The 27,294-nt window shown below is 44.6% G+C and overlaps 1 protein-coding gene across 2 annotated transcripts in view; it reads left to right on the plus strand.

The window, feature by feature from the left end:
- The first annotated feature begins 2,300 nt into the window (after positions 1-2,300).
- CYSLTR2 (cysteinyl leukotriene receptor 2) overlaps positions 2,301-27,294 on the plus strand; it is a 67,015-nt gene continuing 42,021 nt past the window's right edge. Inside the window, exon 1 of one of the 2 annotated variants that reach the window (XM_065581234.1) lies at positions 2,301-2,875. The gene's annotated coding sequence lies outside the window, so the exon portion shown is untranslated. Of the gene's footprint in view, positions 2,876-23,270; positions 23,633-27,294 lie in introns of those variants that run through there. The other variant, XM_065581233.1, reaches the window with a different exon arrangement.

Here is a 27,294-nt window from a genome sequence, read left to right on the forward strand (position 1 = left end):
AGCCACACACCTATCCTTTGCCTTGTGAGAAAAGCCCCCTACATTTGCACAAATGACAATCTTTTCACTGAGACAAGGTAGGTGAGGTAATATCTTTTAATGGATCAATTTTTGCTGGTAAGAAGACAGGCTTTTGAGCTACACAGAGCTTGTCTTCTTCAGGTCTGGGAAAGTTACTTTCCCCAGGTACCTTTCAGACCTGAAGAACAGCTCTGTGTAAGCTCAGAAGCTTGTCTCATTCACTAACAGAAGATGGTCCAATAAAAGATATTTACCTCACCTACATTTTCTTTCTAATATCCTGGGACCAACATGGCTATAACAATCTGCAAACAGTCTTTCTATGTGAGTAAAAGGAAATTTGTCCTATCACCCGTGTTTTTTAAGTTGAAATATCACCGACTACTTCGTGAAATCCTTCAATGGCCATGTCAGATATCAAGATGCCAGTACTAAGTTTCAGTTTTTGTCATTCTTAATAAAACTGTCATTAAGAATCAAAATCCCCAATGTGAATGTGACATTCTCAGCATTCAGGATATTTTCACACTCATTTTTGAGTTTCACATTCATTGTAGATTCCTAAGAAAAACTAGAATTGAACACACTTCCACCACACATCTACTTTTACAGCACTTTTTAGTTTGTAGGCACTGTTTGCATCAGCTGTTTCATAGGGAAAGTATAATTGGGTTTTTGACTTTCCCCCCCAAAGTTTCATGGTTTACCTCACACTCTGGCTGTTGTTTATGCTACTGAAACTGACCACTACTGACATCACGGCCCTAGTCCTGCACCACTAAAATTAATGAAGTCAATGGGATTTTTCTCATAGATTTCAATAGGCACCACGTGTCAAACATGGAACTCCCTCTCTGCTGCTGACCCTAGTTAGTGTTGAAACAATGATGTTAAACATGGCAGTTCCTGCAGTGTAAACAGGACCCTACACATATATTATTGATTGTAGTCAGTGCTACAGCACAACTGTTGTAAACTATTCAGATAATAATGAAACTGCAATTCATGAATAAAACAAAGTCACACCATTCCCTTGTGCTCAACTCCAGGCTATGGAATGAAAGGAAATTGAGTGTGCAGAAGGAAATGCCCAAACACTTGTACTCCTGCAGTATTGTCAATCACATAGTTCAGCAGTTCACAACCTCAATCAAAGGCAGTGCTAAATATCCATGAACCTTTCCTGGAGAAGTCCTATCATAGTTTCTTTACTAAGAGCACAGAATGTGAATAGACATTTAGGGCAGGATTTTCAAAGTACTCAGCACTAAACTTCAATGAGAACAGAGAGAAGCCAATGCTGAACACTTTTATCAATTGACTTGAAAAGGAGCCAAGCTAGGCCAGTGCTGAGGAGGGTTGAACTGATAGGGTTTTTTTTTCCCCTGAAGAAACAGTTGTTGGAAAATGCCTATTCATCAAAACCCAAGTGTTTTTGCAGGAAAGGGTCAGTTTCAATGAGTTTTCTGTTTAGAAAAAGTTTCAAAAAAACTATTGAAATATCCTGTTTTGAAAGGTTTAGGGTTTTTTTGTTGTTGTTCAAAATTATTTTTTGTTTCTTAATTAAAGTTAGTTTATAGTAAAAATATAAAAAGGAAAAAAAAAGATTGAAATCTAAACAAAGATTTTTGAAATGATCAAAATTAAGCATTTTGGTTTTTTTCAGATTTTTGGTTTATTTTTTTTTTCTTTTTAGATTTCAAATTTTTGGTCCAAATTGGAATGGGAAAACTGTTTCCCATCCATCTCTAAAGCTCAGTACTGTTGAAAATCCTGCTCTTATTATTAGATATAATATCTTATCAAAACAGCCATTCACTTAAACATTTCAATAATAGCCTAAACATTTGGAAGCCCACAACACACTTAGGCCATTTGGAGTCTGGCCCAACTGCTCACACTATTCCTACAGCACTGGAAATTACTTTGTAATCAAAGTGATTTGTAGAGAACTATCTATTTCTATATTAAGACAATGTTTACATATCTCTAAAACTAGGGAGATGTGATTCATAGTCATATGAAAGTTCTCAGTTCTGTTTAGTGATAGCTGGTAAGCATGTCAAATGATTAAATTAAAATGAAAAATGAAGGATAATTAAATAATAAATTATATTTGTGACTTCAAGTACATTGTAATTTAAGTACCACTTGTGATGGGGTGTCCTCCTCCCACAGGACTGGAAGGGGTTATGGCCAGGTAGCCGATTAACTCCACAGACTGCACCTGGAGGAAGACCCAGGGAGCAGGGAATCAATTATAAGTAGGTTCAGCTGTGCAGGAATAGGCAGGGCCTATACAGCCCAGAAACTGACAACAGATAGGGACTGCTTCTGGGTAAGGGCAGTCATCACCTAGGAAGAGGGAGGAGTGTTTGAAGACTGCTGTGATGTGTAGGTTGTAGTCACTCCCTGAGAGATAGGGTTGGAGCAGTTACACCCAGAGAAAGGTGGAGAACCAGAAGAGTAGGAAGCAGTCCAGGGAAAGAGCAGTTAGGGCTGGGAGAGTAAACCCCAGAACTGGGTATATGGTCCCTAAACTGGAACCCAGAGTAGAGGGTGGGCCTGAGTTTCCCTACTTGCAATTGAAGGAGTGGTACCAAAGGCAATGAATGAATGAATGAGAAGACTACCTGTGACTGCTGAAGGAAAGACTTGGATACAGCCCAGAAGGGGAAAAAGCTGAGTGACCTACCTGGAGGGCTGAGTCATGAAGAGGATGCTGTAGTTCCTGGGATGAGAGAAGAGCAACAAATGAGAGAGAGAGTCTGTGTGATGGTGTGGGACCATGGGAATGGGTGTTGACCTGATAAGCTAATCCCTAGTGTGACCAGGAGAAGGCACTGGACTAGTGGTGAGTGGCATGCCCTGTGACACTGCTAATAATTGGTAAATTCAGAGCTATACTTATTAAGCCATCTGCCCCTCTGGCCCAATTCAGAAGTCAAACTTCACCTGTGGCCCTAACTTAGATGAAAAGGTGTTTAACTTCTGTGTTCATGTACTATGTGATTTATCCTTGAGTTATTTTCTCACCCACTGTAAAGGAACCTTAGTCACTTGTTTCACAAGAACCTTTTATTAATCCTTTCAGTACACGTGTCCCATAGGTTTGTTGAAAAAGGCAAGAGGTGTGATACAGGAATAGAAAGGGACCAATATATTGCATGTTAGCTTTTGGAAGAAATGTTTTAGGGCAATGGGTCACTTTAGGTCATCACAATTTAAATTAAACTGAATTTAATATCAGAAGGCTTTATTATATTTAAAACCTCAAATTGCTCATCCTGTTGAATAATAACCTTTGAAGTTTTGGATTCCATTAAACTAAAACAGATAAAAATTAAAACAAATCAAAAGTGTACTGTTCAATTAAATACCTGTTCATTTTCACTGCACATGCACATTCCACCATCTGTGTTGAAGACAAATAAACATTGCAGCTTTATGGATGATTCTGAATAGACCACTAAATATGGATAAACACAATATGTATAAATATATGGCCAGATGGTGAGTCTTAAGCCACAGTCTCTGGTTGGAAATGAGAAGAGAATTGAGGTGCGATGCATCAGCAGGAGTCCCAGGAGGAATTCTAGTTGACTGGGCCCTAATTCCTTAAGGGACATCTGGGGAGAATAATGCTTGGTCCCTTTTAAATGGATTTTGAGTGTGCTCCCCCTCAATGATGGGCTGGGCTTGTTGTCTGGTGTATGGGCAAGGAAAGGCCAGAGCCCTGAGCTAATGGGAGACTGGAACTGCTAGTGGTGATGTCTGGGAGTAGTCTATGTTCCCCAATTAAATGTGGTGCAGTCACTGCACATGTGAAAAGGCTCTGTGTACCCTTTCTGCTCTCTGGAGTATCTATAGATTTAGCTCTGACAGTGAATAGCTTTACAGAATAAACCTATTCTTGGGCAGATGGTCACCTTGGAAGTTACAGCACAATGATCTTATGAACTTAATAAGAATGTTTAATGATTTCATTGGAACTACAAGTTATGATTGTACATATAGAGGTGTGTATGAATAAAACTAAACAACTATCTGAGTAATGTGACCCTGAGGTAGAGTGAGTGTGTGTGTGTGTGTGTGTGTGTGTGAGAGAGAGATCTATATCTTCCCTCCACTCTGTGTTTCAGTGGGGTTTTCTTGATTAGCAAAGCCTTTTTACTTGGACTTTACTCCCATTTACTAGTTTATGCTCAATGTTAGGCAAACCTATTATGATTCCTTCAGGAAAAAGGCTAACACAACCTCTCACTACATGATTTTTATCAGTACTCAAACATTTTATTCAAATATCTAGGACATTTTTCCTCTCTGGTAACTTTCTTATTTAAACAAAAGTTTCCCAACCTTTCTTTGGTATAGCACCACAAGAAAGTCATTTTAAGGAATCTCTTCTGGATAAGATCAGTACTTAGTAATTCACAAATGTAGTGAATTGCTGAAGCTGCCATTCCCCCTCTCTTCTCTCCTCCTCTCCTCTCTTCCCCCAATTCCTAAATCTTAGACCTAATTCTTGCTATCTGTCGGTACAGGCATCCTAACTTTCTCTGGTTTGGATTTTTGTGGTTTTATGGATTTAATAATTTCCTCTATTGGTTTTACATACCCTCCTTGAATTTACTGATACGAGATGCCCAAGACTTGTCCTATTATTCAACAGGCTGAAAACAGAAGCCATTTTGCCTTAGCTCAGTCTCAGAATAGACTTTTCAGGGCCTTTTTCAAGAGCAGTTAATGAAATTGAGAGATTTTTAGATTTATTTTCTTGGACAGGCTTTAATTTGATCTCCCTGCTTTTTGTGAACAGGGCAGTTGCTCCTATAACGTACACTTTTCATGCACCATTATTATAGTTTTTATTTACACTATGGTAGCATGTATAGGCCACGGCCAAGACTGGGGCCCCATTGTGCTAGGAACCATACAAATATGTGAGACAGTATGAACTGCAAAACCAAAGGACCATTGAATTAAACAAAGATTTTGATGAAGAATGCCTTTTATGCTAATTAGACCGTGGGGAACATTCAGCACAAGATAACCCACAATGCAACATCATTGCACCATGAAAGGGTCCAGAGAAGAGCAACAAGAATGATTAAAGGTCTTGAGAACATGACCTATGAAGGAAGGCTGAAAGAATTGGGTTTGTTTAGTTTGGAAAAGAGAAGACTGAGAGGGGACATGATAGCAGTTTTCAGGTATCTAAAAGGGTGTCATAAGGAGGAGGGAGAAAACTTGTTCACCTTAGCCTCTAAGGATAGAACAAGATGCAATGGGCTTAAACTGCAGCAAGGGAGGTCTAGGTTGGACATTAGGAAAAAGTTCCTAACTGTCAGGGTGGTTAAACATTGGAATAAACTGCCTAGGGAGTTTGTGGAATCTCCATCTCTGGAGATATTTAAGAGTAGGTTAGATAAATGTCTATCAGGGATGGTCTAGACAGTATTTGGTCCTGCCATGTGGGCAGGGTACTGGACTCGATGACCTCTCGAGGTCCCTTCCAGTCCTAGAATCTATGAATAACCCATGAAATCTGTTATGTGTGATGTCATAGCATGATGTATTCTGTGATATTTTCACTGGAAGAGGAAGTACTTGGAAGATTTAGGAGGGAGAGCAAACATTCAAAATCTATGCTTACATCAAGTTTAATTCTTACTGTTCAGTTCCCTTCTAAATCAGACTACACTAGCAATCCAAAAATAGGTTGCTATCCTCTTTGTTAGCCAGGCATTATTATGGGCCATTATTAGTTCCAACAATACTAATTCTCTCTCATCTCATAGTTCTTGTCTGCTGAGGAAGGAATTTCCACTTACATTATCTGGATGTACTTCGAAAGGGAAAGCAGCATATTTTTTTTTTTTGAGGCAATATAGAGTTGCATTCTCACAACTAATGACTGAGCTTTCTTCATGTTAGATACTCTTCTTTTTTCAGAGTTACTGATGATACTCAGATGTGGAAAGCCAGATATTTTGAGAACACCATTCTATTAAGGGTATGTCTACACTACGAGAGTAGTTCGATTGTACTTAAATCGAATATGTGGAATCGATATTACAAAGTTGAATGTGTGTATCCACACTAAGGACAGTAATTCGACTTTGTGAGCCCACACTAACAGGGCAAGCGTCGACATTGGAAGCGGTGCACTGTGGGCAGCTATCCCACAGTTCCCGCAGTCCCCGCTGCTCATTAGAATTCTGGGAAGCCCCCAATGCCTGCTGGAGGAAAAAAATGTGTTGAGGGTGGTTTTGGGTAATTGTCGTCATCCAACCGTCACTCCCGCCCTCCCTCCCTGAAAGCGCCGGTGGGCAATCAGTTCGTGCACTTTTCTGATGAGTGACAGTGTGGACGCCACCACACTGCGAGCATGGAGCCCGCTGCAACCATCGCTGCAGTTATGGCTGTTGTCAACACCTCACACCTTATCATCCACCTTTTCTAGAGGCAGATGCTGAGAAATTGGGCGAGGAGGCTACGGCAGCGCGATGAGGACATGAAGTCTGAGAGTGGCACAGACCTCTCACAAAGCACAGGACCCCGCGCCGTGAACATGATGGTGGCAATGGGTCATGTTGATGCTGTGGAACGGCAATTCTGGGCCTGGGAAACAAGCACGGACTGGTGGGACCGCATAGTGCTGCAGATCTGGGATGAATCACAGTGGCTGCGAAACTTTCGTATGCGGAAGGGAACTTTCCTGGAACTTTGTGAGTTGCTGTCCCCTGCCCTGAAGCGCAAGGACACCCGGATGCGAGCAGCCCTGACTGTCCAGAAGCGAGTGGCCATAGCCCTCTGGAAGCTTGCAACGCCAGACAGCTACCGGTCAGTCGCGAATCACTTTGGCGTCAGCAAATCTACCGTGGGGTTGCTGTGATGCAAGTAGGCAACACAATCGTTGAGCTACTGCTCTCAAAGTTAGTGACCCTTGGAAACGTCCAGGTCATCATAGATGGCTTCGCTGCGATGGGATTCCCAAACTGTGGTGGGGCTATAGATGGAACTCGCATTCCTATCCTGGGACTGGACCACCAGGCCAGCCAGTACATTAACCCAAAGGGCTACTTTTCAATGGTGCTGCAAGCACTGGTGGACCATAGGGGACGTTTTACAAACATCAACGTAGGATGGCCGGGCAAGGTTCATGACGCTCGTGTTTTCAGAAACTCTGGTTTGTTTAGATGGCTGCAGGAAGGTATTTACTTCCCGGACCAGAAAATAACTCTTGGGGATGTGGAGATGCCTATAGTGATCCTCGGGGATCCAGCCTACCCGCTAATGCCTTGGCTCATAAAGCCCTATACAGGCACCCTGGACGCTGAAAAAGAACTCTTCAACTACCGTCCGAGCAAGTGCAGAATGGTGGTGGAGTGTGCTTATGAACGTCTCAAGGGGAGATGGAGAAGCTTACTGACTCGCTCTGATCTCAGCGAAACCAATATCCCCATTGTTATTGCAGCTTGCTGTGTGCTCCACAATCTCTGTGAGAGCAAGGGGGAGACCTTTATGGCAGGGTGGGAGGTTGAGGCGAATAGCCTGGCTGCTGATTACGCCCAGCCAGACAGCCGGGCGATTAGAAGAGCCCAGCGGGATGCGCTGTGCATCCGGGAGCCTTTGAAAGCTAGGTTCCTCAGTGAGCAGGGTAACCTGTGGCTATTAAGTTTGTTTAAAGAGAAGCAGAACCTGCCCCCGTTTCTTTACCCACTTACTGTTGATTATCCTCTCCAGCTACATACCCCGTTCACCCCGTCCCCCCCTTCCAACACACATTTAAAAATAAAATAAATGGAAATTTGTCAATGAACACAGTTTTCTTTATTACGGATTTCGTGGTAAAGTGTTGAAACTAGGATGCAGACTGTGGTGGGGAGGGGGCGTAGTGATGGAAAGGATGCTTCTAAACTCGAGGAATGACAGGCTCCTGCTCCTAGAGAGGTCCGCAGTGGTGGACTGGTTGTTTCAACAGAGCCTGCCACCCCTCCTTTTCGGGACTCTGTGTGTGTGGGGGGGGGGGGCAGCTATGTGACTTTGTGGCAGGGGAGGACAGTTACAGATCACCTGCTGCGTGGCTCTGTGATCCAGGATAAGGACCGCAGCGTAAGATCTCTATCCACCCTCCCCCACCACAAAGTCACATGGCCCCCCACACACAGAACATGAAAACCACCTCCCAGACTGACCAGGGTGCCTAGTGACTGCAATGTGTGTGTGACCTTCTGCTGAACCTGCCCCCGTGTCTGTACCCTGCTAAAGGTGACTGTCCTCTCCAATTACCAACCCCCTTCTCCCCCCCCCTCTTCAAACACACTCTCCCCTAAAAGAACATGATGGAAACAGTAATTAACAGAAACTTATCTTTTATTAGCAACTACACAGTTAGGGGATGAAACTGGGATGGGGGCTTGGGTGAGGTGGGAAGGAAAGGACTTATCAAATTTTTGGGAATGAGAGCCTTCTGGTACCTGAGCAGTCTGCAGGGGTGGAGTGACAGTTTTCACGGCCCCTGCCACCCCTCCTTCTTGGGACTTTGGGTGAGGGGGGTATGGGAGTTTGTGGCGGGGGAGGGCGGTTAGAGATAGACTGCAGCGGGGCTCTGTCCTCCTGCCTCCGTTCCTGCAGAACATCCACAAGGCGCTGGAGCGTGTCCGTTTGCTCCCTCATTAGTCCAAGCAGCGTTTGAGTCGCCTGCTGGTCTTCCTGCTGCCACCTCTCCTCCCGTTCGCTGTGTGCTCGCTGGTATTGCGACATGTTCTCCCTCCACTGGGTCTGCTGGGCCGCATCGGCTCGGGAGCAGCCCATAAGTTCTGAGAACATGTTGTCCCGTGTCCTTTTCTTTCTCCGCCTGATCTGCGCCAGCCTCTGGGAGGGGGATGCCAGGGTAGGTCGGGAGAACGTCGCAGCTGTGGGATGGGAAAAAGGGAGTGAATTCCTCACAAAGATAATTTTTTGTGAACAATGAACATAGTTTTTCTCTGTGAACAAGACCATGCACAGCACCTATCACATGCGCACTTGGGACAAGGTTGAATTTTCGGCCTTCACATTCAGTGCCTGGGGTCTTGCAGCGGAGATCAGACAAGCAGGGCAGGACAGCGGAATTTGGGTAGCAGGCTGACATGGTAAGCTGTAGACTTTTGGCTGCTTAAAACTAGGGTTACCATATTTCAGCAAGCAAAAAAGAGGACGGGAGGAGCCCCGCCCCTGTCCTGCCCTAGCCCCGCCCCTGCCCCGCCCACTTCCTGCCCCCCTCAGAACCCCCAATCCTCCCCCCTGCTCCTTGTCCCCTGACTGCCCCCTCCTGAGACCCTCCCCCCCCATCCTAACTGGCCACCTAGGACCCTACCCCCTACCTGTGCCCTGACTGCTCCAACCCTTATCCACACCCCCACCCCCAGACAGACCCCTGGGACTCCCATGCCCCATCCAACCACTCCCCACCCCCTGACAGCCCCCCCCAGAACTCCCAACCCATCTAAACCCCTCTGCTCCCTGTCCCATTGACTGCTCTGATCCCTCTCCCTACTCCTGCCCCCTGACAGCCCCCCCCAGAACTCCCAACCCCCCCCCCCCCACTCCTTGTCCCCTGACTGCCCCCTCCTGGGACCCCTGCTCCTAACTGCCCTCCAGAACCCCACCCCTACCTAAGCCTCCCTGTTCCTTGTCCCCTAACTGCCTCTTCCTAAGACCCCCCCCCCACATCCTGACTGCCCAAAACCTTATCCACACACCTCCCAGAAAGCCCCCCCGAACTCCCGACCCCCCCCGTCTCTTGACTGCCCCCTCCAAAATCTCCCTGCCCCTTCTCCGACCCCCTGGCTCCCTTGTTGTTGGCCTTCGGTTCGCCTAAGGTCTCTCTGGGAGCTTGCTGAGTCTGAGCCGTTCTCCCGGCACGCTAAGCAGCAGTGGGGGAGGAGCTCCAGACTGCCGGAGGTGAATGCAGGGAGGGAGGGAGTGAGTGAGTGAGCCATGCTGCATGGGGAGGAGGGACTCTCTCTCGCTGTCGGAGCCCCATGTAAGTGGCACCATCCGGCTGCCCTGTTAGCCGCACGTGCTCTGCATGGGGGGAGGGGGGAGAGGGAAGTCCGGACATTAACAAATTCCCCCCCGGATGCTATTTTTAGTTCAAAAATCCGGACATGTCCGGGGGAATCCGGACAAATGGTAACCCTACTTAAAACTTAAATTAGAGCAGTGCCCTCCTTTCACGTTCAAAGCAATGCTCCTATCGTTGGGCAGTTCCTGCTGCCGGCAATCCGGCAAGCATGAACTCTGCCCCTGTCCCACCCCCTCGTGGCTGTCCCCGGGAAAGATCCCGGTATGCTGCCCCTCTCCCGCCTCCACCGCGTGGCGGTAAACCGCCAGTGACAGTTCTGTAAAGGAACAGGCAAGCAGTCCCAATAGTAACATTCCCCTAATTCTAAGCAGGTCACCATGAGCGACATCACTCTGCTGAGAATTTCTGAGACCGAGAAAGAACACATGCTGCCTGAAAGCCAGCAAAAAACAGGGCCATATGCCGCCATGCTCTGCAAGGCAATGATCCCAGAGTATGTGATGATAGCCTGGCGAGGAAAAGTTTCCTACCACGGAGGACACAATAAGGCCGCTCTCCCCAGGAACCTCATGCAAAGGCTTTCCAATTACCTCCAGGAGAGCTTCGTGGAGATATCCCATGAGGATTTCAGCTCTATCCCCGGACATATAGACCTTCTTTTCCAGTAGCTGCACTGGCAAGGACTAAAAAGTAGAGTGCCTAGGGCAAACAAATCATGAAAAAACCCATTGTTAATACTCCTGTTCTGTTCAAAATAAATGTTTACATGTTTAAAACACTTACCGACTGATCCATCCCCTGATTCAGGGTCTGGGTTAACGCCTGGGGACGGTTGGTAGGGGATCTCTGTGAGGGTGATGAAGAGATCCTGGCTGTCTGGGAAATCAGCATTGTAAGCGCTGTCGACTGCCTCGTCCTCCTCATCATCTTCCCCGTCCGCTAACGTCTCCGAGGAAGCGGCCGTCGACAATATCCCATCCTCAGGGTCCACGGTCAGTGGTGGGGTAGTGGTGGCAGCCGCACCTAGAATAGAATGCAGTGCCTCGTAGAAACAGCATGTCTGGGGCTGGGATCCGGAGCGTCCGTTTGACTCTTTGGTCTTCTGGTACGCTTGTCTCAGCTCCTTGATTTTTTTCACGCAGCACTGCGTGCATCCCGGCTGTATCCTCTCTCTGTTGTGGCTTTTGAGATCTTGTAGATCTTTGCATTCCGTCTTTTCGATCGCAGCTCCGAAAGCACGGACTCATCGCCCCACACGGCGATCAGATCCAAGACTTCCCGATCAGTTCATGCTGGGGCCCTCTTTCTATTCTGAGATTGCATGGTCACCTCTGCTGGAGAACTCTGCATCGGTGCCAGTGCTGCTGAGCTCACCACGATGTCCAAACAGGAAATGAGATTCAAACTGCCCAGACAGGAAAAGGAATTCAAATTTTCCCGGGGCTTTTTCCTGTGGGGCTGGTCAGTGCATCCGAGCTCGGACTGCTGTCCAGAGCGTCAGAGTGGTGCACTGTGGGATAGCTCCCGGAGCTATTAGTGTCGATTTCCATCCACACCTACCCTAATTTGACATGGCCATGTCGAATTTAGCGCTACTCCCCTCGTTGGGGAGGAGTACAGAAATCGAATTTAAGAGACCTCTATGTTGAACTAAATAGCTTCGTTGTGTGGACGGGTGCAGGGTTAATTCGGTTTAACGCTGCTAAATTCGACATAACCTCCTAGTGTAGACCAGGCCTAAATCTTCAAATCCACCTTGAGGCAATTAGAACAATTGTTCAGAGGGAATATTACTTAATCCTCACCAATTGTACAATCAGATCTAGTTTTTTGTGAATTTACAACCTAGAACTGCACTGGATTGGTTTACTAACTGAACTCTGTCAACACAGTGTTTGGCAGTATCTGCTGAACTTTGGCAATTGGATCTATATTATTTCTGTAGATCTTAGGATCTATGCACTTATGTTGGTTTTTACAGAAAACAGTAGTTTTTCCCTTAATGGAACTGACCTAATTTTCAAACTGCATCAGATATTGTAACTTGACTGAAGCAGTTAGTCTTTATTTAAAAAACAAAACAAAACAAAAAAAACACCAAACTGGCAGGCAGCTAGCTGAGTTTTGACTTTCCCTCAGTACTCTTTATACCAAATGGAAGTCTTCCTTCACTGCTCTGACTGTGCCATTCCTCCAGTGGCTGGTAGGGGAGCCCACACCCACCCGCTACTCTGGGTTCCAGTCCAGGGACCCAATCTCTAACAATGGAGGCCTGCTTACTCCCAGACCATGTTGCACTTCCCCTAGACTCCTTCCTACACATTCCTATTTCTTAGCTCTACCTTCTGGCTCTCCCACTCTCTGGGTTACCAATCCAAATTCCCTTCTCCCATGGAATGACTGCAGACTACTTCCCCTACAGCCTCCTTTCTGCTGTCAACTTCCTGTCTTTATACAAGCCTTGCCCGTTCCTTCTCAACTGGGCTCCATCTCCAGGCAGCTTTTCCATCCATGGTTCTCTCTGAGGTGCAGCCTTTCAATTTAATTGGCCCCTTCTCAGCCTCATTAACACTTTCAAGGCTGGTATGGGGTGAACACCCTGACCCAAGCCTCCATGCTCATCTAACCTGCACTGGGTCTGAGCCAGGGAATTGTAACTCCCCACGCTGCTGTGGGGCCTTTTGGATTGTTGGGTCCAGTGGAAGTTGTATGCAGCAGGGGATCTCCCACAGTATATTCACTTATTAGGTTACTCAGCATACTTTAATTATTCAGCATGCCTGTTGAACTGCTACACAGCAACAGTATTGGTGGTGATACTGTCTCAAGTACTACATTATGATACAAAATCAAATTCCTCCTGATGCTTCCAAAAGGATTGTAGAGATCACGTATGGTGGGATTTACTAAGTATGCCCAAGTAAAGTCACAACCATAAAACGTGGCATACAAGCTGAAAATACTCAAGTCTGGATTCACCAGTATACTCTGTCTGTCTGCTTTGCATTATTCTGGTGACAAAGTGGCCTTGCATTGTTGGAGCTATGCAAAGCAGCTGGAATGTATTTGTGAATCTAGACTAGCCAGGCATCACTCTGCCTCTACAGTACTGTTTTGTCAACATACTCTAGTTCAGAATTCCCATACAAAGTCAAATGAGACAATGAGTTAAAGTGTGCAGCTGAACAGAGCCAGCAATAATAATGTTTTCAGGGTAGATTTAGTGTAGTCAAGTCCACTCAGTCTCTGTCTGTGAGATGTAATCATTAAGCTATATGCACCAGAATGAAATAGGAATGTGTATTGTTGAGTACACACTTATCCAGTGGATAACTATAGTAGTGCCTTAACCTCTGAAATGTAATTAAAAACAAACATTGGATAGTGACAGAGGGTGGTTATATATGAAAGATATTGGCAACTACAGGGAACTCTTGTTTCCAAGTATTCAGATTATTAATTTGTATTAAAAATAGGATCCATTTTCTTTATGAAAGCTTATTGAGCTGATGAAGATAGCTTGTTTGAATTTCTCAATATACAGAACAAAAATGTGGAACACATTTTTTTGTTTTAAATCATCCAAATACATGGGGCCAGATCAGAACCTAGTTTACATGGACTTGGCAGGGACATAAGGGTGCATAAGACCATAGACATACTATCCTGCATGGCCTTCCTGGACTTGGTCTTCTGGCATGTGTGGGTGAACAAGCTCTGTGTGCCTACTACTCACCTTTAGCAAATGGGCCGGAGTGGTGGAAAAGAACATTGGCTCAACCTCTGCATTGCAGTGGCCACTGTATCTGAGCTAGGGCAGGGTTGTCTTAATCTGGAACTAGTCAGTAAGCGGAACAGAGGAATATCCCAGGAGCAATGGAAAAGAATTCTCTCTGTGGGCAACACAGCTATGCACCATTCCTTACGCAGGGCAGATTGTATAAATACCGACCCACCCTCTATTTTTATTAAGATGGGTATGAGTTTTTTAATACAGTGACCATTTAAACTGGACATTTTGCCTATCTTATTTAGACATGCAAATACTGAGTGAACATGCTTCTATATTGATATTCCATATCAGAAAATAAATCTATTGAATCCTACATCAATAAATCATTAATTTAACTGTAAGTAAAACCACACAATACAGAATAATAATGTAATATAAGAACTAGGGGCCACCAAATGAAATTAATGGGCAGCAGGTTTAAAACAAACAAAAGGAAATTCTTCACACAGCACACAGTCAACCTGTGGAACTCCTTGCCTGAGGAGATTGTGAATGGTGTCCCTAGCCTCTGTTTGTCAGAGGGTGGAGATGGATGGCAGGAGAGAGATCACTTGATCATTACCTGTTAGGTTCATTCCCTCTGGGGCACCTGGCATTGGCCACTATCAGTAGACAGGATAATGGGCTGGATGGACCGTTGGTCCGACCCAGTGTGGCCGTTCTTATGTTAAGCGACACGTCACACTACTTGTAGCAATGTTTCAGCAATGCTGCCACCTGCAGGACCAAATTCCAGTGTCTTAATATTATCTCTCAGGTTTATAGAAACCCAATACTAAATATTGTTTAGCTGGTATAGCACCCCAGACCGGCTTTACCAGTTAGACATTGTGAACTAAAAGGCACACTGGAACATATACAAAGCTGTGCAAATGGAACCTGATTACCCTTGTGACTGGGTCCCTGAGGTGCATCCTGTACTGTGGGACTGCTGAGCCCTCCAAACCCACCAACCTGGGCTGCCTCTCACACTGGTGCTGGTGTCAAGCTACAAGCCTCTGACAGGCCCTGCACTTAGACATCCATAGGCAGGGACGCACCCAACTCAGTTACATGAATGATCTCCCAACCACTCATGAACCATCAATAGGGAGGCTTCAGCCAGTTTCCCTCACCCGAGCTTCTCAATCTTACACCCAAGAACTGTACTGTCTTGCACTGGTCAGAAGTGTGGCCAGTGTAAGCTCATTACCTAGTTTACCACTTCTTCATAGGAAAGTGGACATGCACCAGCCTTTGAAACCTGTGTTGAGATTTTTCCCAAGCACTTCAGCCACAACATACTGTTTTGGGTTAAAATATAAAACACATTTATTAATTATAGAAAGATTTTAAATGATTATAAGTAACAGGCATAGAGATCAAAGCTGATTACACAAGAAATAAAAATAGAATTTAAACTCTGTTTCTAACTTTAACAGACTAAGCAAGATTTGAATGTCTCACCCTAACAGATGGTACAGACTGGACCACTTTCCAGCCTGAGACCAAACTTCCCCAGTTCTTAATCTGTGTCCTCCAGACATTCTTCCGGATGTTGTGATGTGGGACGGAGGCGTGTGTCTCCTTCCCTGGCTCCCCTCCAACAGAGTCAGAGGCCCTGCCTCTTATACTTCCTGTCCCGCCTCTCACATTCCGGCATGAGGGTTAGATCTCCCTCCCCAACAAAAACTTATAGGGTTATTCAAGAGGATTATATAGAACTTCTAGAGGATCAAGTGAGAAGAATAGCCGAAACCAGCAACTATCTCCTTGTCTTCACTGAATCCATCTCCACTCAACCTGCTGATTGCAAAATGTTTCAGGAATGCCCGTGTTAGCAGATTGTTTATGCACTATGTCACAAGATACTAGATATCTTAAAGTCCTCCATGCCTGGAAGATTGGCCATGCCAACTAATAAGTGCTGTTGGAGCCAGCAATATGTCTATGGTAGATACTGGCATTAGCAGTGTCTACCTCTAATAAGGCAGAGAGATAGTTTCAGGTTCTTTCAGTTGGGTTTGAATATCTCTACTCACACCCAATACCTGGATCCTTGGTGGTAGCTGCAGTGCATGAGCCATCCAGGCAGCAAGGGCCTCAGAAAATGATTTCAAAAGAAAAGGATCCCAAAAAATTTAGATTTGGCAGAAAGAACTATTTGTGGTCAAGTTTATAAACGCACTTTGCTAATTACCAAGCACTCCTGGCCAAATAAGATTCTTATCTGGGACATGGTATCACAATTTGTTGGAAAACTCCCTCAAGACAACAGGGAAGAATGAAAGTCCATTATTGGTGATTAACAACTGGTGACCTTTACATCTTTGCTGACTGATGTTAGATGCACCATACACAGTGGCATGAACAATTGCCATCTTCAGAGATACCAAAGGAGGTCCAGACAACAGTTGAGGAGCTCACATTCAAAGATTGTGATTTCTTCAGTGCAAAAAACAATTAAGCCCTGCACTCCCTAAAATGCAGCAGTGTGGGAACTGACCATTAGCCAGAGCAACTTGGTGACCGATTGCTGTAGTACCAACTTCTCATTATTGTCCTTTTAACATGAAATTTTCTTAAAGTTTTAAAAAACCTACTTAGATCCAGTCTCTACTCCTCAGGCTTCTCATCCTAGTCCGTCTCCTTGCACAACCAGTCTAGTTCCCCCTCCTGGCTCCTTTCCTGGTATCTCTCATCTCCTCCTGGTCTCCAGTTGTCCCTGTTTCCTGCCCTCCATCTGGTTCCCAGTCCCAGTTTCAGTCATCCCGGGGTTTATCATAAAATCTGTCATTCCCCTACCCATGCTCTGGTTCCTTCTCAGTCTCCACCCCTTCCCTGTTTCTTCTCCTTGGCTCCTTGTTCTAATCTCTTTTCCCAAACAGACCCGGTTCTCCCCATCCAAACAAGCTCCTTGTCAGATGTATCACCTCTGCCCCCATTCCTCCACTCAATGGCTTCCAGTATGTCTCTTTGTACAGACAGTCCTAGTCTCCTCCTCTTCCCACAGCTTTTTATCTGATTTCAGTGTTCTCCCAACTGGCTCTCAGTCCTCTTGCTCCCCCCTCCATTTCCCTCACCTTCTCCCAGTTCCTGTCTCCCCCAGCTCTGTCAGTCTCCTTGCCCAGCAACTCCCAGTCTCCCTCTACTCCTCCATCCTCCCAGACCCAGTTTTTCTCCCCACAATCCCACTCTCAACAGGCTCCTTGTCCAAATCTTTTTCCTTTTCTTCCTCAACCCAGTTCATCGCTTGTCCCTTCTGTGTTTGAGTCAGATGGCTTCTTCCTCCATGCTGCTTGGGGCTAGTCTCTCCTGTGCTCTCAATGATACCCTACAAACTCCCTGTTCTCAGTTATGGTGCCTGGCCCCACCTTATATTATGGTAGTCTTTAATTACATCATCACTCACTATCTTTTCCACAGAATCCCTTTGTCCTTCAGTGCACAGAATGTGGATCTGCTCTAGGGATTAACAAGAATTGTGTAATGAAGGGTTGTCTGTAAGACCCCCTGCTCCATTTGTTTCGGATGCTGGAAGCTGTGTGCCTTTTGTGAACTGGGATAATGGCAGGCCTATGACTGCTCATAGCTCAAAGGCCCCTTCCTCAACTGAGGGGAAGAGGCCAGTGTAATTGCAGGGGACAACAAATGAAAAAACACAGATGGGAGTGAAGGTCAGAGGATGAAAATCAGATAACCGGAAGGGGACATTGAGTAGACACCCAACATTGCCCATTGCTCCTCAAAGATGTCTAAGGAGTCAGTGGACACTAACCAAGAGAACTCTGCTTGGAGGTGTGACTGAACAAGGGAACAGAAATAGGACCCACAGTTGCAGAGTACCCCCTGTCCAACTTCCTCCTCCAGGTATGATGGATGGCCATTTGGTCAGCACCAGGAGGAGGTTGATGAGGTGGTCTTGCAACTTTGTGGGGCCATGGCTAGGATGTACATAAATCAGGTGTGTGACGGGTTGGATCACAGAAACCCCCTTGGGAACTGCCAACTGATGTGCCAAGATTACTTCTGCCACTGCTTTCCCTGCCAGCTTGGGACTCCAGCACCCTGTCTTGTTGAGCCAGACATGCCAGTCTGCTCCAACACAGACCCAGGGTCTGAACCACATGCCCCAAAGTTGCAGACTTAACTGAAAGCAGGTTAAGAAGTGTTCCTGTCTTTAACACTCAGATGCCCAACTCCCAATGGGGTCTAAACCCCAAATAAATCCATTTTACCCTGTATAAAACTTATACAGGGTAAACTCATAAATTGTTCGCCCTGACTAACACTGATAGAGAGCTATGCACAGCTGTTTGCCCCCCCCCCCCAGGTATTAATACATTCTCTGGGTAAATTAATAAGTAAAAAGTGATTTTATTAAATACAGAAAGTAGGATTTAAGTGGTTCCAAGTAGTGACAGACAGAACAAAGTGAATTACCAAGTAAAATAAAACAAAACATGCAATTCTGAGCCTAATACAGTAATATAATAAAACTGAATACAGATAAAATCTCACCCTCAGAGAAGTTCCAGTAAGTTTCCTTTTACAGACTAGTCTCCTTCTAGTCTGGGTCCAGCAATCACTCACACTCCCTGTAGTTACTGTACTTTGTTCCAGTCTCTTCAGGTAGCCCCTCCACCCCCAAGGATATCTCTTTAGCCAGCTGAAGATAAAATGGAGGGGACTCCCAGGGGTTTAAATAGACTTTCTCTTATGTGTGAAGACCCCCTCCTCTCTCCTATACAAAGTCCAGCTTCAAGATTGAGTTTTTGGAGTCACATGGGCAAGTTACATGTCCATGCATGACTCAGTTTTTACAGGCAGCAGCCATTGTTTATATGCTACCCTGAACGTCCTCAGGTAGACTTCTTATGTGGATTGGAGCCTTCCAAGATTCATTGTCTTTTAAGTGTTTCTTGATTGGGTACTTAATTTGCACATTCCTTTCTCAAGAAGCTGACCAAATGCTTTACTGTGGATCTAAGGCTACTTAGAAATCAAGCAAGTACACAGCCAATATTCATAACTTCGAATACAAAATGATGCATGCATACAAATAGGATGAATAGATTCAGTAGCTCATAACCTTTACAGAGGTTACATAGCATATGTAGCATAAAACATATTCCAGTTATGTTTGTTTATTTTATATATATATATATATATATATATATCACACACACACACACACACACACACACACACACACACATATTCCTAAGCATATTTCCATAAAGCCTTATGGCGTGCACTGTCACAAGGTGATGTGGATTAAAGTGCAGCCTCTGGAGGAGTCGGAAGAGGGGCTGCAACCTGATCTACGTAAATGTGCACCAGGGTCTCCCTCTCACTTCAACAAGGACAGGTGTCTGACTTTTTTCCAGACTAAGACTCAAGACAAGATGACCGAGCTATAGGCTAAAATATCCTTGCACCATGTTTCTGCCTGATTTTAAAGCAGGGACTTTTTGCATGTGAAGCAACTGTGATAACCATTACATTACAGAAACCCACCTTGGAATGTGTTTGGTGAATGAGGCAGGTGATTGCAGGGAAAAAAAGGACAGTTTCATGGTTAAGTCAGTTGAGTGCTGGCCTGGAGAACTGGAGACTATCCCTGCCTCCGCCACAGAGTTCCTATGTGATGCTAGGCAAGTTGCTTGAACCAGACTTTTCCCAGGTAGTCACTAGTTGTGAATTCCTCACTTTTGGGGTGCTCAATTTTGAAATCCTGATGCCTGATTTGCAGAAGAGCAGAGCTCTCTCAGCTGAAACTGAAGTCAATAGGAACTGTATCTTGAGCAAATAATGTGCTATATAGTGCTAAGTATTCTGAAAAATCAGGTCCTAAATGTCTCATATTGGGCAGTCAAATTTTTTCTCTTAATCTGTTCCCCATCTGTAAAATAGGGAAAACAATACCCACTTGTATCACAGGGATGTTGTGAAGATTGATTGATATTTGTTAAGCACTCAGATCCTATAGAGATGAGCACCGTAAAACTCATGTTTGAAATTAATAGTTCTGTACTGAAAGCAGGGTTTGGCTAGTGTGTAGTAAATCAGACCTAGGGCCAAATAACGAATATTTAAAATAATTAAAAATATTGAACAGCTGTTCATTAAATGAGTACCATCCCTCCTGTGCCCTGAATCAGGCAGGGTTTTGTGTTAAAAATAGTATTCAGTCATGTAATTAAAGACTGTATCATAAGGCATGTGTACCAGGGAGCCAAAGTAAGGTTTTACAGGCATATTTTTAATTACTATATAAATTGTTGGAAGGCATGTCTGTGCTACAAATATAAGCAATGTGTTGGTCAATATATGCTGGTCCTGTAGTCATTATTTAAATAAAGCCCAAGTATCCACTTCCTAATATGTACCTGTGTATATAAATGTTTTATCTGCACCATATATACATTAGTGTGCATTAAGCACAAATAGTATAGCAGTTGTATAGCCTAAATTTGCCTACACCTTTACTATAATCCTATTCTTATTCTAAGTATCCCATAATACTTGGTATTTAACTAAAGTAAGTTTTGGCTTAAGTTGATAGGAAAGTTGTCAAGATCCGTCATATGACTATTTTATCATAGCAACAAGTAGAGAGTTTTTCTCACAGGCCAGTACTGGAGTGTCCCAAAGGAGGACAAGACATATGATTGTTCTATCCTATTACAAACCTGGGAGAGTTGCCTTAATGCCCTTTGGTACCTGGAATGTATGTGTTCACAACAAAGATAAGGAGTACAGCATGGTATCAGAAAAACAAGGTAGAAAGCTGATTAGTTAAATCTAGTTTCAGATGACATACACAATACCTTTTACTGGTAAACAAGTAAGGTATAAAAGGGTGTAAATTTGGGAGCACACCTGCATAAAGTGAATGTAACAATGCTGCATGAGACTGCTTCCCAGACAGGTTCTATATGATATCAGATTCTCCTATACTATAGTTAAATTGTCTTATAGCAATAAACCTGACTGACATTGGTTATTTGGTCTCAAATAGATTCCATAACAAACCAAAGTCTGGTCATGCAACTGACTAAATGTTTTACCAACAAATGAGATTTCTGTCCTGGAAGTACTACTGATTGCTAATTTTATCTTTCCTTTTCTCAGTAAACTCACACTAGAGTATTTAGGCATAACCACAGGCTGCAGAACTTTTGATTCTTCGGAAACAGTATGCAATTTGAATTTTCATATATACTTACAGCTAGCCAGGTTTCTGATAAATGGTTTTTCCAAAGTATTTAACTTGAATTGTGATTATCTAAATTGATCATTTGGCATTGCAGTACTTTATAAAGCATGTTTAAAATCAGAAAATGTGTTGTGTCTTTTTGCAAATATTCACATAATGGAATAGCAGATTCCTCCTCTTCAAAGATGTTGAGCTTCAGGGAGACAGAAGTACTTAAATACAATAGTTGGCAATACTTATTTATAGTGACATGTGTTCTAATCTAAACAGTTTAAATGTTGAGCTGTGATGGAGTGACATGGTTCTTGTCCTGTTGGCTAAAGAGAATGGCCTTCTGAGAGTCAAGCCAGTAAAAACCATTTCTTAACCTACTGTTTCTGTGGTTCTTTGTGTTGCCCACATGTATTGTACTTCTGATGACCATGCCCCCCATGTGCATGAGATCAGATTCTTTTGGTCAGCAGTGTTTGCTGAGGCCACATGTGCAGCCTAGATGTCCTCATCCTTCCCCGTGCCACCTAATGGTATAAAGGATAGAGTAGGACCAACTGTGCCTCAATTCCTTTGCCAACACAGAATCTGTTATAGGATGCCACAGTAGCATGGAAGGAGGGGATCATGGAATAGATATGGACAACACTTCTCAAAGAACCAGACTTACCATAGGGTAAGTGACCATTCTTTCTTCCTTGAGTGATTGTCCACATATATTCTACTTCTGGTAACTCACAAGAAGTAAGCTCATAGACGGGAAGTGGATACTTGGACTTTATTTAAATAATGATTATAGGACAGCTCTACCAAAGTGGGCATCAGATCTTGATGCGTTAACAAGGTAACAGTGCTGTGTGAGAGTTTTGAATGTTCTTCCTGTAAATGCGCTGCAAATTTCTGAAATTGGTATACTTCTCAGGGAAGCTGCAGCAGCTATCTGAGCCCTGGTGGAGTGGGCTTTAACCTACCTAAGCAGATCCAGTCTAGATCACTCATAGCATGATTTACTGGAACTAGATACTCATATAGATAGCTTTTGGGTAGATATTGCCTCGCCTTTCATCTCATCTGCATATGCTACAAACAGTCTAGGGGAATTCCTGAATGACTTTATTCTGTCACGGTAGTATGAAACCACCCTAACATCCTGAACTGTATAGTTTGGCTTACCCATGGCTGGGATAGGGCTTGGGAAAGAGAACTGGCAGATGAATCATCTGGTCCAAATAGAAGTCTGAAAACCATCTTGGGTAGAAACCTAGGTGGAGGCCAAAGGGTCACCTTATCCTTAGTAAGGTGGATCATCCATAAGTGCTTGTTTTCCTCTTACCCTTTGGGCTGGTGTTAAAGCTACTAAAAAGATTATTTTCACAGATGTAGTATGAGACCCCAATAACCTGACTAAAACTATATTAAGATCCTAGGAAGGATGGGGCTCCCAGTCTGTGGGAAACACATTCCTTAAGGGTCTCATTTATGTATCAGCTATAGGATGGGAAAATATGTTGTAATCCTGAGCCCTGGTGAGGAGATATTGCTGCTAAGGGTACTCTTGTGGAGCTGACAGATCGCTCTGAATTTTTTTAGGGATAGCAGATACTCCAGAACAATGAGACTCTTCTATTTGGCTGCTTAGGTCAGCCTAGCAAAGTCCTTCCTGCGGTGAACTAATATATGCTGGGCCTCAGCAGAGCAGGTTTTTCAATGGTAGTTAACTAGCAAGATCCATGATGTCAGATGCAATGATGTGAGGTCAGGAAACAGGAATTGACCTTCATTCTGGGAGATTCTCTCTCACCTGATGTGATGTTATCAAGAGTTAGACATAATGAAACTTTCAACTTGAGAATTGTGTGGGCCAAGCTAGTGCCAGGATAATCATTACTGCTGAGTCCTGCCTGAGTTTCCTCAGGACCCTTGGTATTAACAGGATTGATGGCTAGGCATACATTATCCCTGGGTCCATGTGATGAGGAAAGCATCTGACAGAGCCTGGGCTCAGACACCCTGTGATGGGGTGTCCACCCCAAACAGGACTGGAAGGTGGCCAGGTAGGCCTATTAACTTCACAGGCTGCACCTGGAGGAAGAGCAGGGAGTTGATTGCAAGCAGGTTCAGCTGTGCAGGAATAGGCAGGGCCTATAACACCAGGAAGCTGGCAACAGACAAGGGCTGTTCCTGGGAAAAGGTAGGAAGTTTTGGAGCTTGTACATTCAAGGCAAGGAGGGAAACCAGGAGTTGTAGGAAACAGTCCAGGGAAGGAGCAGTGAGGGCTTGGAGAGGAAGGCCCAGAGCTTCTGGACTGAAATCCGGAGGAGAAGCCTGGCCCAGGTTCCCCTCCCTGCCACTGGGGAAGTGGTGCCAGCAGGGGAGTGAACCGGAAGACTGCCTGGGTCACTGTGGGAGTGACAGACTTTGGAGGACTGTACCCAGGAAGGGGGGGAAATGCTGAGTGACCTAGCCGGAGGGCTGAGTCAGTTCCTGGGACAAGAGAGGAGCTGAGAGAGAACTGGTGTGATGGGGACCAGGAGGAGGCTCCAGACCAGTGGTGAGTGAAGCACCCCATCACACATCCCCTTGAACAGAACACTTAACCCTTATTCCTGCCTGTAGTGAATAGATCTACCCGGGGGGACATGCTCTGCAGGATTGTGTCCTTAACAGGCCATTCCTGGTTGCTTGTGAATTGCCCACTGAGTTGGTCTGTAAGGACATTCTGTAAACTTGGCAGGTAGGGAGCTAGTGGTATAATCTGGTGACAAATGCATCAGTTCCAAAGAAGAGCTTCTTGGCAAAGGGAGAGAGTATGAGCATGCTCCTCTGTCCGACAACAGAACATTACTGTTCTGTTGTCCATCATGACCTAGACATGTAGCAGATGAAGAAGTGCTATACAGCCTAGACAAACAGTTCTGATTTGCAGAATGGTTATGTGAAGGTGAGTATCCTTGTGAGTCCAGAGGCTTGGGGTCTGAATATGGTCCAGGCAAACTCTCCATCTGAGCACTGAGGCATCTATCATCAATCTACTGGTAGGCAGAGCTGGAGAAAACAGTACCCTCTGCATATCTGGAGAGGGTCCTTCCACCAATTTATCCAAAGAAGGTCTTCTCTGTGTCTGTACCTTCATGTTTTTGTGATGTCCATGTGGTAGACAGGGCTGGATTAACCTTTTGTGGGCCCAGCACCAACCATATTTGTGGGCCCCCATGGAGGCAATGGAGCATGGCACAGGGAGGTCAGTCCCCAGAGCGAGGGGCCAGCCAAGGGCAATGGGGCATAGCATGGCGGGGTGGCCCCACTCCACCCAGCCCAGTGCAAGGACACTATTTACAAACCAGCATTTGCCAGACACACAGTGGCCTGCCCAGCCCCATTCTGCTAGCATGCCCCTATCCCTCGGGGTGGGTGTAACGATGCTGCCTCTGGCAGGACACCACTGAGAGTATCAATTCAGGATAAATTCCTTAGAGCAGGGCAATCACAGCCCAAAAGCTGGGCTTTCTTTATTACTAAGGCACACCAAACACAGAGGATTCTGGTTTACCCCACTGGCTAACCCGAAATCATACAAGCAATTCCCTCAGATACTCCAGTTCCCTTGTATCACCACCAGCGCCACTCCTTGTGGGGATGAATGGTTATGAAAACCAATACCCCAGTAAAAGAAAAAAGGTTCTCCCGATCCCAAAGGACCAAGCCCCAGACCCAGGTCAATATGCCAGTTAGATCTTACCCACAAATTACACTGTTGCCAATCCTTTAGAATCTAAAGGTTTATTAATAAAAAGAGAAATATAGATGAGAGCTAAAATTGGTTAAATGGAATCAATTACAGACAGCAATGGCAAAGTTCTTGGTTCAGGCTTGTAGCAGTGATGGAATAAACTGCAGGCTCAAATCTCTGGAGTACACCCACAGCTTGGATGGGTCATTCAGTCCTTTGTTCAGAGCTTCAGTTTGTAGCAAAGTTCCTCCAGAGGTAAGAAGCAGGATTGAAGACAAAATGGAGGGGATTCCAGGGCCTTTTATATCCTCTGTCACGTGGACGGACACCCCTTTGTTCTTACCGTGGAAAATCACAGCAGCAAGATGGAGTTTGGAGTCACATGGGCAAGTCACATGTCCATGAATGACTCAGTTCTTTACATGGAGAGCAGCCATTGCTCACATGCTACCTTGAACGTTCCCGGGAAGATTCCTTATGTGGATTGGAGTCTTCCAGGGTCCATTGTCAGTTAAGAGTTTCTTGATTGGGCACTTATTGAGAAGGGACTCTTCAGATTAAGCTGGCCAAATGCTTCACTGGTGCTATTTAGAATCAAACACATTGAGATACAAGTACATAGCCAATATTCATAACTTCATCTACAAAAATGATACACACATACAGACAGCATAATCATAACCAGCAAATTATAACCTTTTCATAGACAACTCACGTGACCTCCTTTTGTACAAGATTTGGTGCAACTATAGGACCTTGGTTGCAACAATGATCTATAGTCACAGTTCATGTCAATAACATCATACCCCCAATGCAAAATTGATGCAGGAAGGGATGACACAAACATTGCTAACTACATCCCAAGAGCTTCCCATCTTTGGTTCTGTCTTACTATAGCTAGTATTGGTGTATAACAGAAATGGTTTATTCAAGTCATGTTCAACAACATGATTGAATCTCTTTACAAACTCAAGGTAAAACTTGATTAGAACAATAGTGGATTGGATTTGCTCTTGCAGCAGGGTTCCTGTATGTCTCATGACATTGATCTTGCCAAGAGCTAAAGAACATAGCTACTTTATTCATACAAGCTCTGGCAAATGTTTGGAACCCAATTAATATCAAGACAATGTAGATATTAATGCTGTCCATACTATAGGAATCTTGGCATTTAGCCATGAAAGCAATATAGTAGTGTGCCCCAGTTTCCCTCTTTATATACTATCCTGCTGTTAATTGAATTGTCTTATTAGACTGACCTTACACTTGGTAAGGCAACTCCCATCCTTTCATGTACTTATACCTCCCCCTGTATTTTCCACTCCATGCATCTGATGAAGTGGGTTCTAGCCCACGAAAGCTTATGCCCAAATAAATGTGTTGGTCTCTAAGGTGCCACAAGGACTCTTCGTTGTTTTAGCTATTAGCAAGTCTTTCTCCCTATCAGCCAGGAAATTTGTATCAACACAGGAGCCTGTTCAGCAGTTTTCAGATCCTTAACTGCTACCAATTTCAAGGCTGGACACTCATTCTTCCCTTCATCAGGATTGGGTTTTCTCCCCCCCCCCCTTTTTCCTAGAAGGTTGAAAACTGAAACTTCCTGCTCACAGTAATGCCTTTGCTGGCTAGGTGCATTTACCAACTGCAGATCCTCTGTGCTATGAACATCATCACCAGGGGTAGGCGACCTATGGCACGTGTGCCGAAGGCGGCACGCGAGCTGATTTTAAGTGGCACTCACACTGCCTGGGTCCTGGCCCACTGGTCCGGGGGGCTCTGCATTTTATTTTAATTTTTAAATGAAGCGTCTTAAACATTTTTAAAACCTTATTTACTTTATATACAACAATAGTTTATATATTATAGACTCATAGAAAGAGACCTTCTTAAAATGTATTACTGGCACATGAAACCTTAAATTAGAGTGAATAAATGAAGACTCGGCACACCACTTCTGAAAGGTTGCCGACCCCTGATCTACACAGACGCTCTTCTGCATGCTTGGTTGTGAATCTACCATGACCAGCAATTTAGACTGGATTCTGTTTTAAAAAGATACCAAACCAATTCAAAGCACCTAAGGGTGAGAGTTTGCTTGCTGTCCCCTGCATCCTTAAGCATTCAGCCATAAAACTGTTCTGCTCTGATACACCAGTAACCAAATCTGTCCTCAGACCCTGAAGCACAGGCTGCTTACTCAAAGAATCAGCATGGAGCCAGTCCTTTCCCAATACCATTGTTTTCACAACAAGCTGGTCAAACACAGCCACTTGGTCTTAGGGCTGGTTAAATTCCCTGACAAGTCTCATTTCATCTGAGACCTTCTCTAAGCGATCCACACTGGATCTTTCAAAAGGAAAGTCAGTGGATCCATTTACAATGGAAAATTTCTGGCTGTTAAGAACTGAAACTTCCTTGATCAAATCACTTCCACACCCTTCAGTTGCAGCAAACTGCTTGCAAAGATTACCCTGAAAATTTTT

The sequence above is a fragment of the Chrysemys picta genome, chromosome 1 (assembly GCF_011386835.1).
Source record: "Chrysemys picta bellii isolate R12L10 chromosome 1, ASM1138683v2, whole genome shotgun sequence".
Lineage (NCBI taxonomy): Eukaryota > Metazoa > Chordata > Testudines > Emydidae > Chrysemys > Chrysemys picta.